This window comes from Ictalurus punctatus, chromosome 21, assembly GCF_001660625.3.
Source record: "Ictalurus punctatus breed USDA103 chromosome 21, Coco_2.0, whole genome shotgun sequence".
NCBI lineage: Eukaryota > Metazoa > Chordata > Actinopteri > Siluriformes > Ictaluridae > Ictalurus > Ictalurus punctatus.
In genome coordinates this window covers 19539993-19550000 of record NC_030436.2, presented here as the reverse complement: position 1 = coordinate 19550000, position 10008 = coordinate 19539993, and positions in this window count along the sequence as shown.

The window sequence follows — 10008 nt, the reverse complement described above, 5'->3', positions numbered from 1 at the left end:
AAGAGTGTAAGTGTGTAAGAGTGTGAGTGTGTGTGTAAGCGTGTGAGTGTGTAAGAGTGTGAGTGTGTGTGTAAGAGTGTGTGTGTAAGAGTGTGTGTGTAAGAGTGTGAGTGTGTGTGTAAGCGTGTGAGCGTGTAAGAGTGTGAGTGTGTAAGAGTGTGAGTGTGTGTGTAAGAGTGAGTGTGTAAGAGTGTAAGAGTGTAAGTGTGTAAGAGTGTAAGAGTGTAAGTGTGTAAGAGTGTAAGAGTGTGTGTGTAAGCGTGTGAGTGTGTAAGAGTGTGAGTGTGTAAGAGTGTGAGTGTGTAAGAGTGTGAGTGAGTGTGTAAGAGTGTAAGAGTGTAAGAGTGTAAGTGTGTAACAGTGTAAGAGTGTAAGAGTGTGTGTGTAAGCGTGTGAGTGTGTAAGAGTGTGAGTGTGTAAGAGTGTGTGTGTAAGAGTGTGTGTGTGAGTGTTTAAGAGTGTGAGTGTGTAAGTGTGTTGTGTAAGAGTGTAAGAGTGTGAGTGTGTAAGAGTGTAAGAGTGTGAGTGTGTAAGAGTGTAAGAGTGTGTGTGTAAGAGTGTAAGAGTGTGTGTGTAAGCGTGTGAGTGTGTAAGAGTGTGTGTGTAAGAGTGTAAGAGTGTGTGTGTAAGCGTGTGAGTGTGTAAGAGTGTGAGTGTGTAAGAGTGTGTGTGTAAGAGTGTGTGTGTGAGTGTTTAAGAGTGTGAGTGTGTAAGTGTGTTGTGTAAGAGTGTAAGAGTGTGAGTGTGTAAGAGTGTAAGAGTGTGTGTGTAAGAGTGTAAGAGTGTGAGTGTGTGAGAGTGTAAGAGTGTGAGTGTGTGTGAGAGTGTGAGTGTGTGAGAGTGTAAGAGTGTGAGTGTGAGTGTGTGAGTGTGAGTGTGTGAGAGTGTGTGAGTGTGAGTGTGTGAGTGTGTGAGAGAGTGTGTGAGTGTGAGTGTGTGTGAGTGTGTGAGAGTGTGTGAGAGTGTGTGTGAGTGTGTGTGTGTGTGAGAGTGTGTGAGTGTGAGTGTGTGTGAGTGTGTGAGAGTGTGAGTGTGAGTGTGTGAGAGTGTGTGAGTGTGAGTGTGTGAGAGTGTGTGAGTGTGAGTGTGTGAGTGTGTGAGAGAGTGTGTGAGTGTGAGAGTGTGTGAGTGTGAGAGAGTGTAAGAGTGTGAGTGTGTCAGTGTGTGTGAGTGTGTGAGAGTGAGTGTGTGTGAGTGTGTGAGAGTGTGTGAGAGTGTGAGTGTGTGTGAGTGTGTGTGAGTGTGTGAGAGTGTGAGTGTGTGTGAGTGTGTGTGAGTGTGTGAGTGTGTGTGAGTGTGTGTGAGTGTTTAAGAGTGTGAGTGTGTAAGTGTGTTGTGTAAGAGTGTAAGAGTGTGAGTGTGTAAGAGTGTAAGAGTGTGTGTGTAAGAGTGTAAGAGTGTGAGTGTGTGAGAGTGTAAGAGTGTGAGTGTGTGTGAGAGTGTGAGTGTGTGAGAGTGTAAGAGTGTGAGTGTGAGTGTGTGAGAGTGTGTGAGTGTGAGTGTGTGAGAGTGTGTGAGTGTGAGTGTGTGAGTGTGTGAGAGAGTGTGTGAGTGTGAGTGTGTGTGAGTGTGTGAGAGTGTGTGAGAGTGTAAGAGTGTGAGTGTGTGTGAGTGTGTGAGAGTGTGTGTGTGTGAGTGTGTGAGAGAGTGTGTGAGTGTGTGTGAGTGTGTGAGAGTGTGTGAGAGTGTAAGAGTGTGAGTGTGTGTGAGTGTGTGAGAGTGTGTGTGTGTGAGTGTGTGTGAGTGTGTGAGAGTGTTTGGTGGTAGGAGGATTTCAGCAGAATCTTATCTAGTTTAGAAACAGACCAGGTGTCTCTCACGCTTCCTCGACTGCCTCGAAGAGACGGAGGAACGTTTGCCTCGGTGATCTGCCTCCGTCAGTGGAACGGGAGAGGAAGATTCCCACTCGCAGTGCGATATTTAGTGTGAATGCATGTGTGTACACGTGTGGACTCTCACAGTGCCACAGTGTGGATCCCGAAATAGTGAACTGACTTTCAGTGACTAAAATAAGTGAGAGAGGAAGGAGAGATCACTTTAATCCCCAAACGCGCCGGCTCTTGACTCGAGACAGGTGGCGTCTTGTTTCTGCTGTACTTTCACCCTCATAATAACCTCCTTCCCATTTCAGCTCTGTCAGACAATCAGACACGAGAGGAGCCGCACACGCCCGGGCTTTCCCTCACTCCGGTCTGTATCTTTCAAATTTCTCCCCGAGACACGTCATTGGCTGGTACGCCACACAACCTTCTATCGTGAGTGTGTGTGTGTGTGAGAGAGAGAGAGTTGTGTGGGGTGTGTGAGGATTTGTATTGTGCATTTGCTTAAGCGTAACAGTGTGTTAGTCTACACACATACAGACCCTCCATGGAGTGAAAACACACCGTGTGTGTTTTATGGCACAGACGTGCAGGAATGTCCTGACACAGCGTATGGAAAGTTCTTCCAGATTATTGAAGTGATCTTGGTGTATTTCACGCCTCCGAGCCTGTGAGGTTTCTCTTAAAAAAAAAATCTGAACCAGAAGTTCTCAAACTGTTATTTGTTTATTTATTTTATTTGATTGTTTACAGCCAGGAACCCCGTTAACTCCGAAGTAAACTCCCTGGACCCCCTCGGCACGGAAGCATTCCCAGATCATCATATTATCCGAATTCTCTAATCTGATTGGTCAGAAGGTAGTTGGTAATTCTCCAGGAGATACTGTGTATATAAGACTCCGTAATTAATGCTTAGTTCATGAGCCATTATTTTATAATTACTCAGAGTTCGTTAGTAGTTAATAGTAGTGCCTGCATGCTAGCAAAAAAGTATCATTAGTATATTATATACACAAGAGAAGCGGGTGAAGATTCAAATAAGCATCTAGCAGTAAGCAAATAAACAGAGGTGATTAGTCACGGAAAGTTGTAGTCGATGTGCCGTTATCGCAAACATGGCAATTTAGTTTTTTAAACTCGCCGAGCCGACAAACGTGAAGACGACGGAAAACCCTGGGTCTTAATTTGCTCGCTTTGCGGTTCAACAGTTCAAAATGCTTAAAAAAAAATGGAGGGGGGGGGGGGGTTACATTTAGTCAAGGACATTGAGGTCAGGAAGGGAGATAATCTCATGTGTGCTCTAATGCCTGAGACACAGGAAGTGGTGGAGGAATGGAGGCTGGCTTGGTTTCAGTTGGACCCAGACCCACACAGATAAGACACACACACACACACACTGTTATGCTGTGAGAGTGTATATGCGTGCTGAGATGGCCAGGAGGGGACTGGTGGTCCAGCTTCAGCCATGATGTCAGCCTCAGCGTGACGCTCCGCTCCGACCGCGCACACAATGGCCGTCTCTCAGAGGCAGGAAGAGACGAGGTCGCTGGGGGTCGGCCCGTGACCCCGGGGTAGCCGTGAGGAGACGTCAGTGCGTTTCTCCACTGTATGAGAGACGGGGACAGAGCTGCAATGTTCAGGGCTGAATGAAGGCGAGAGACAGCGAGGGCAGCGTGAAAGAAGCATACAGACACTCAATGAGAGAGAGAGAGAGAGACAGAGAGAGAGATCACTGTTGTGAGATGTATGTGTGAATGTGATGTGTGGTCTTCACTGCAGTCTTTCAGTTTGACTTCCTGTGAAAGGAATTTGGCCTCTCAGGGAATGACATGGAAAATTGGTATAAAGGGTCGCCCCTCGTGTGTGGTGCCATTCGGAATTGAATAAAATATCAACCGAATATCTCTATATTATAAATTTACACAACACTGAAGTACACGCTCAGAAATGATTATTAAAACTGTACGTTTTTTGGTATCTTTAATATGTATTTATCATGTGTTTAACTACCTTTTTTAAAGTACCTTTCTGGTTAAAATATAAATATAAAGGTACAAAACCTGGACGCTTCAGGGTCCCGCTCCAGCCGTCAGGACAGGTACGGTTTAATACCGTCTGTGTCTGAAAGCGTGTATATAAGGACCGTGTTTCACTTTTAGTTTGATGCTTGTGGGCGTGGCCTGTCCAGCTACAGTGGGTTAAGTCCTGATATGGGAACATAACGATCTTTTATAAAATTCAGAATTCATCCCAGGAAAAAATGAAACCGCACCTATCGACACCGCACCAAAATATCGACACAACGCAGCTACTAAAGCTGTAAGTGAGGGAACGTCTGATCGATTTGTCACTTTATACTTTATATTCCATTGTTATTGTCTCTTGGTCGTGTGAAAGCAGTGGTAAAGTGTGAAGGTGTGATACACAGCCAAAATGAGTGCATGTTAATGATTCATATTCAACCTAGCATCGAGAAAAGGATCATAATAATAATAATAATAATAATAATAATAATAATAATAAACAACATACTGAAACATTTTAAAAAATCAATGTGCAAATGCAACCCTGTACATTATGTTCATTTCATTACACGGCATACTCATTACAGTTTCCTAGCAAGACCACATCTTCATTCCTGTGTGCATCCTGTTTAGAGAGAGAGAGAGAGAGAGAGAGAGAGAGAGAGAGAGAGAGAGAGAGAGAGAGAGAGAGATGAAAGGTCTTGTGAAAGGCTCATATGGCTGCGTTAATAAGCGCATGACTCCAGTTCGGTTGATGATTTCTATTAGAGGAGTACAACAAAGCCATTCTGTTTCTCTCTCAATCCCACACACACACACCCTCACACACACACACATACTTCCTCTCTAGCTGTCCCTCATTACGATTCATTCTGTTTCTTACTGTGTATATGTCCGTAACTAGAGCTGGGCAATAAGAGGTTATGATGTCGATATCATGACTAATAATGTAATTCATGGCTTCTGACAGTGACATGTTGTTTATTGGATGTTGAAATCCATTCTCGTGGATATTTTTGACCCAACGACATGAATCCTCAAAGTACAAACCCAGGAATAGGAAGCACGGTGGGTTTAAAGGAGATAAATGAACCATATTCTCTGTTTTGTGAAAGCGAGATGCGTTAAAAGTAGAGACACCTTTAATGCTTTCATCTATTCTTCTTCAGTAATTGCTTTATTCTGGTCAGGGCCAGCTCTGTCGTGTGTGTGTGTGTGTGTGTGTGTGTGTGTGTGTGTGTGGGTTATAAGCTCTTGACTCTGGGTAATAATTTGCTCGTCTTGTTTATCCTGGCTGTGCTGCGGGGGAGCGAGGGACAGATGGAAACTCGGTAAAGCACCTTTCCTTCTTCACCAGCTGCTATTAGCTTAAACACAGCTGTCTGACCACATTACACACACACACACACACACACATGTGCAAAAGGTGTGTGAACCAGTGGTGCTGATGGAGTAAAATATTAAACCACACACACACACACACACACACACACACACACACACACATACACACAAGGTGGAAGGTTGTGTCTCTATCCAGAACCAGACTGATTTTCACTTTATTGAAAGGTTAACAGTAAGAAACTTGCAGAAATGTTACTGTTGTGCTGTACGCATTATCAGCGCTGATCTGGGATCGGATTTCTCCCAGAACACTTCATCTGTAAATGGGTACATGAGATACACACATGGCCTGCAGGTACCGGTGTTCTTCGTTAAAATCAAAACAGACGATGCAGCGGGCGAGAACATCTTGAGCTTCTCCTCTGAGCTAGAAGGTAACCACAATATTACAGAGCGCTAGTTATGCTAGTAAAGGAAAACAACGACAAACTGCAGCATGTCAACTCCACTATTCTGAATATTTCAGAAAACGTGATATTACAGCTTCACCTCTGACTGTTACACGAGCGCTGACACTGGAGACTCCTTCCAGAAAACGATAAATAAACGTCTCCTTACAGAAAACTTCACCATAGCAAGGATTTTTTATTTTTTTTGTAATCTATTTAATCTGCCGTGCAAGTCACTGTGAACGAGCTGTTGCTATAGAAACGATAACGTATTAGAACGAGCGCATTGATTTAAACCCACGCTACTGTCCGAGCTGCTGTTCTGGAAAACGACCCAACAACTTCTGACCAATCAGAATCCAGAATATAATATTAAAGCCTATTCGCCATGGTATAAACAGCAATAACTGCAGTTACACAACTGATTGTGGATCTTTACGGTTTGTTTTGAGTTTAAATGCTTGGGTGAACCGAACTGACCTGAATTCCAGGGCGAGACACCTCGCTCGTCCTGATCTAAGATCCTGGTCCTGAACAGTGGATGAGCTGGAAAGCGTTAAGAAAACAGGTTTAATGACAGCACGCATGATGTCAGACACACACACACACACACACACACACACACACACACATATATATATAAAGGTCAGGAACAGAACGATTAAGACGTTTTAATGTCCCTTATGTTACTTGATGATGACTGTGATTTAATGTGGGCTAAAACTTTAGGTAAGCTTAAGTAACAAAAGAAGATTTAATTTAATTCTAGTATTTTTACCGTGAGCCGTAGTTAACTCCATGTGACCTATCTCTCTCTATCACGCTGCTTGCTATCTTGCTGATGTTTACATTTAGGACACTGTTCAACACTAAGAACTAATTATCAAATTTCTTTTTTTTTTCTTTCAAAAATGTGACTGTCGTGAGGCTTCCCAGTCCGAATAGCACTTCTCTGTTTTGATTTGAGTTCAAAGCATGCTTTTGTTTTGACTTTATTGTCACAATTTCAGTGTTCTATGCAAGAACTGGCCACTGGAAGCGCTATATCTGAAGTGTGCTTGGACCAAGCAGATTATAGTGAGATGATTTGAGATCATTCGAGACGATACTACGCTTCTTTAATTCATACACTAGACGGTAGAGTACATACTACGTCATTATAATATAGTATAGTATAATGTAGTGTAGTGTAGTGTAGTGTAGTATAGTACAGTATAGTGTAGTGTAGTATAGTACAGTATAGTACCGCCCTCATATAGTGTAGTGTAGTGTAGTATAGTATAGTATAGTGCAGTGTAGTATAGTATGGTATAGTATATATGATGGTATAGTATAGTATAGTGCAGTGTAGTATAGTATAGTGCAGTGTAGTATAGTATGGTATAGTATATATGATAGTATAGTATAGTATAGTGCAGTGTAGTATAGTGTAGTATAGTATAGTGCAGTGTAGTATAGTATAGTATAGTGCAGTGTAGTGCAGTATAGTATAGTATAGTTCAGTGTAGTATAGTATAGTATAGTGTAGTATAGTATAGTGCAGTGTAGTATAGTATAGTATAGTGCAGTGTAGTGCAGTATAGTATAGTATAGTTCAGTGTAGTATAGTATAGTGTAGTATAGTGCAGTGTAGTGTAGTATAGTATAGTATAGTTCAGTGTAGTATAGTATAGTGTAGTATAGTGCAGTGTAGTGTAGTATAGTATAGTATAGTGCAGTGTAGTATAGTATAGTATAGTGTAGTATAGTGCAGTGTAGTGTAGTATAGTATAGTATAGTTCAGTGTAGTATAGTATAGTGTAGTATAGTGCAGTGTAGTGTAGTATAGTATAGTATAGTGCAGTGTAGTATAGTATAGTATAGTGTAGTATAGTGCAGTGTAGTGTAGTATAGTATAGTATAGTGCAGTGTAGTATAGTATAGTATAGTATAGTATAGTGCAGTGTAGTATAGTATAGTATAGTGTAGTATAGTGCAGTGTAGTGTAGTATAGTATAGTATAGTTCAGTGTAGTATAGTATAGTGTAGTATAGTGCAGTGTAGTGTAGTATAGTATAGTATAGTGCAGTGTAGTATAGTATAGTATAGTGTAGTATAGTGCAGTGTAGTGTAGTATAGTATAGTATAGTGCAGTGTAGTATAGTATAGTATAGTATAGTATAGTGCAGTGTAGTGCAGTATAGTATAGTATAGTGCAGTGTAGTATAGTATAGTGTAGTATAGTGCAGTGTAGTGTAGTATAGTATAGTATAGTGCAGTGTAGTATAGTATAGTATAGTGTAGTATAGTGCAGTGTAGTGTAGTATAGTATAGTATAGTGCAGTGTAGTATAGTATAGTATAGTATAGTATAGTGCAGTGTAGTGCAGTATAGTATAGTATAGTGCAGTGTAGTATAGTATAGTGTAGTATAGTGCAGTGTAGTGTAGTATAGTATAGTGCAGTGTAGTATAGTATAGTATAGTATAGTATAGTGCAGTGTAGTGCAGTATAGTATAGTATAGTTCAGTGTAGTATAGTATAGTGCAGTGTAGTATAGTGTAGTATAGTGCAGTGTAGTATAGTATAGTATAGTGTAGTATAGTGCAGTGTAGTGTAGTATAGTATAGTATAGTGTAGTGTAGTATAGTGCAGTGTAGTATAGTATAGTATAGTATAGTATAGTGCAGTGTAGTATAGTATAGTATAGTGTAGTATAGTGCAGTGTAGTATAGTATAGTATAGTGTAGTATAGTGCAGTGTAGTGTAGTGTAGTATAGTATAGTATAGTGCAGTGTAGTGCAGTATAGTATAGTATAGTTCAGTGTAGTATAGTATAGTATAGTATAGTGCAGTGTAGTGTAGTATAGTATAGTATAGTTCAGTGTAGTATAGTATAGTATAGTATAGTATAGTGCAGTGTAGTGCAGTGTAGTGTAGTATAGTATAGTATAGTGCAGTGTAGTGCAGTATAGTATAGTATAGTGCAGTGTAGTATAGTATAGTATAGTATAGTATAGTGCAGTGTAGTGCAGTATAGTATAGTATAGTTCAGTGTAGTATAGTATAGTGTAGTGTAGTATAGTGCAGTGTAGTATAGTATAGTATAGTGTAGTATAGTATAGTGCAGTGTAGTGTAGTATAGTACTGTATGGTATAGAATAATGTGTAGTGTAGTATAGTATAGTATAGTATAGTGTAGTATAGTATAGTACTGTATGGTATAGAATAATGTGTAGTATAGTATAGTATAGTATAGTGCAGTGTAGTGTATTATAGTATAGTATAGTGCAGTGCAGTATAGTATAGAATAGTACAGTACTGTATAGTATAGAATAATGTAGTGTAGTGTAGTATAGTATAGTACTGTATGGTATAGAATAATGTGTAGTGTAGTATAGTATAGTATAGTGCAGTGTAGTGTAGTGTATTATAGTATAGTATAGTGCAGTGCAGTATAGTATAGAATAGTACAGTACTGTATAGTATAGAATAATGTAGTGTAGTGTAGTATAGTATAGTATAGTATAGTGCAGTGCAGTCCAGTATAGTATAGTGTAGTGTAGTATAGTGCAGTGTAGTATAGTATAGTATAGTATAGTGTAGTATAGTGCAGTGTAGTGTAGTATAGTATAGTGCAGTGTAGTGTAGTATAGTATAGTGTAGTATAGTGCAGTGTAGTGTAGTATAGTATAGTATAGTGCAGTGTAGTGTAGTATAGTATAGTATAGTACTGTATGGTATAGAATAATGTAGTGTAGTATAGTATAGTATAGTATAGTGCAGTGTAGTGTAGTATAGTATAGTATAGTGTAGTGTAGTATAGTATAGTATAGTATAGTGCAGTGCAGTATAGTATAGAATAGTACAGTACTATATGGTATAGAATAATGTAGTGTAGTGTAGTATAGTATAGTATAGTATAGTATAGTGCAGTCCAGTATAGTATAGTGTAGTGTAGTGTAGTGTAGTATAGTGTAGTATAGTACATCATTTGCTTTGACTATAATGATCTTGGCTTTACAGTTGTCAGAATGACATAACGCTAACCAGTCAGCTAGCTTGCAGAATAGTACAAAAGACAAAAAGAAATTCGGTGTGAAACTCAGGTTCTCTGTTTGTTCATTTGTTTGTTTGATTTCGCAAGTTCTCAAGAACTTTTGTAGAAGAGACAAAGGAACAGCTTCTTGTTTTAACTCCAGACATCCCCTTCACACTGTATATTGTTCTCTCCGTCCTGATAAACAGCAGAAAGCAAAAGCTGTGATGAGTAACATGTTTTTATAATTTTTTAAACGCTCCAGCAAGCTGATTTGACCTGAATTACAGGTGGAGATGACTCACTCGTCCTGATCTAAAACACGTTGGATCAACAGAAGATGGTCAACGGTAA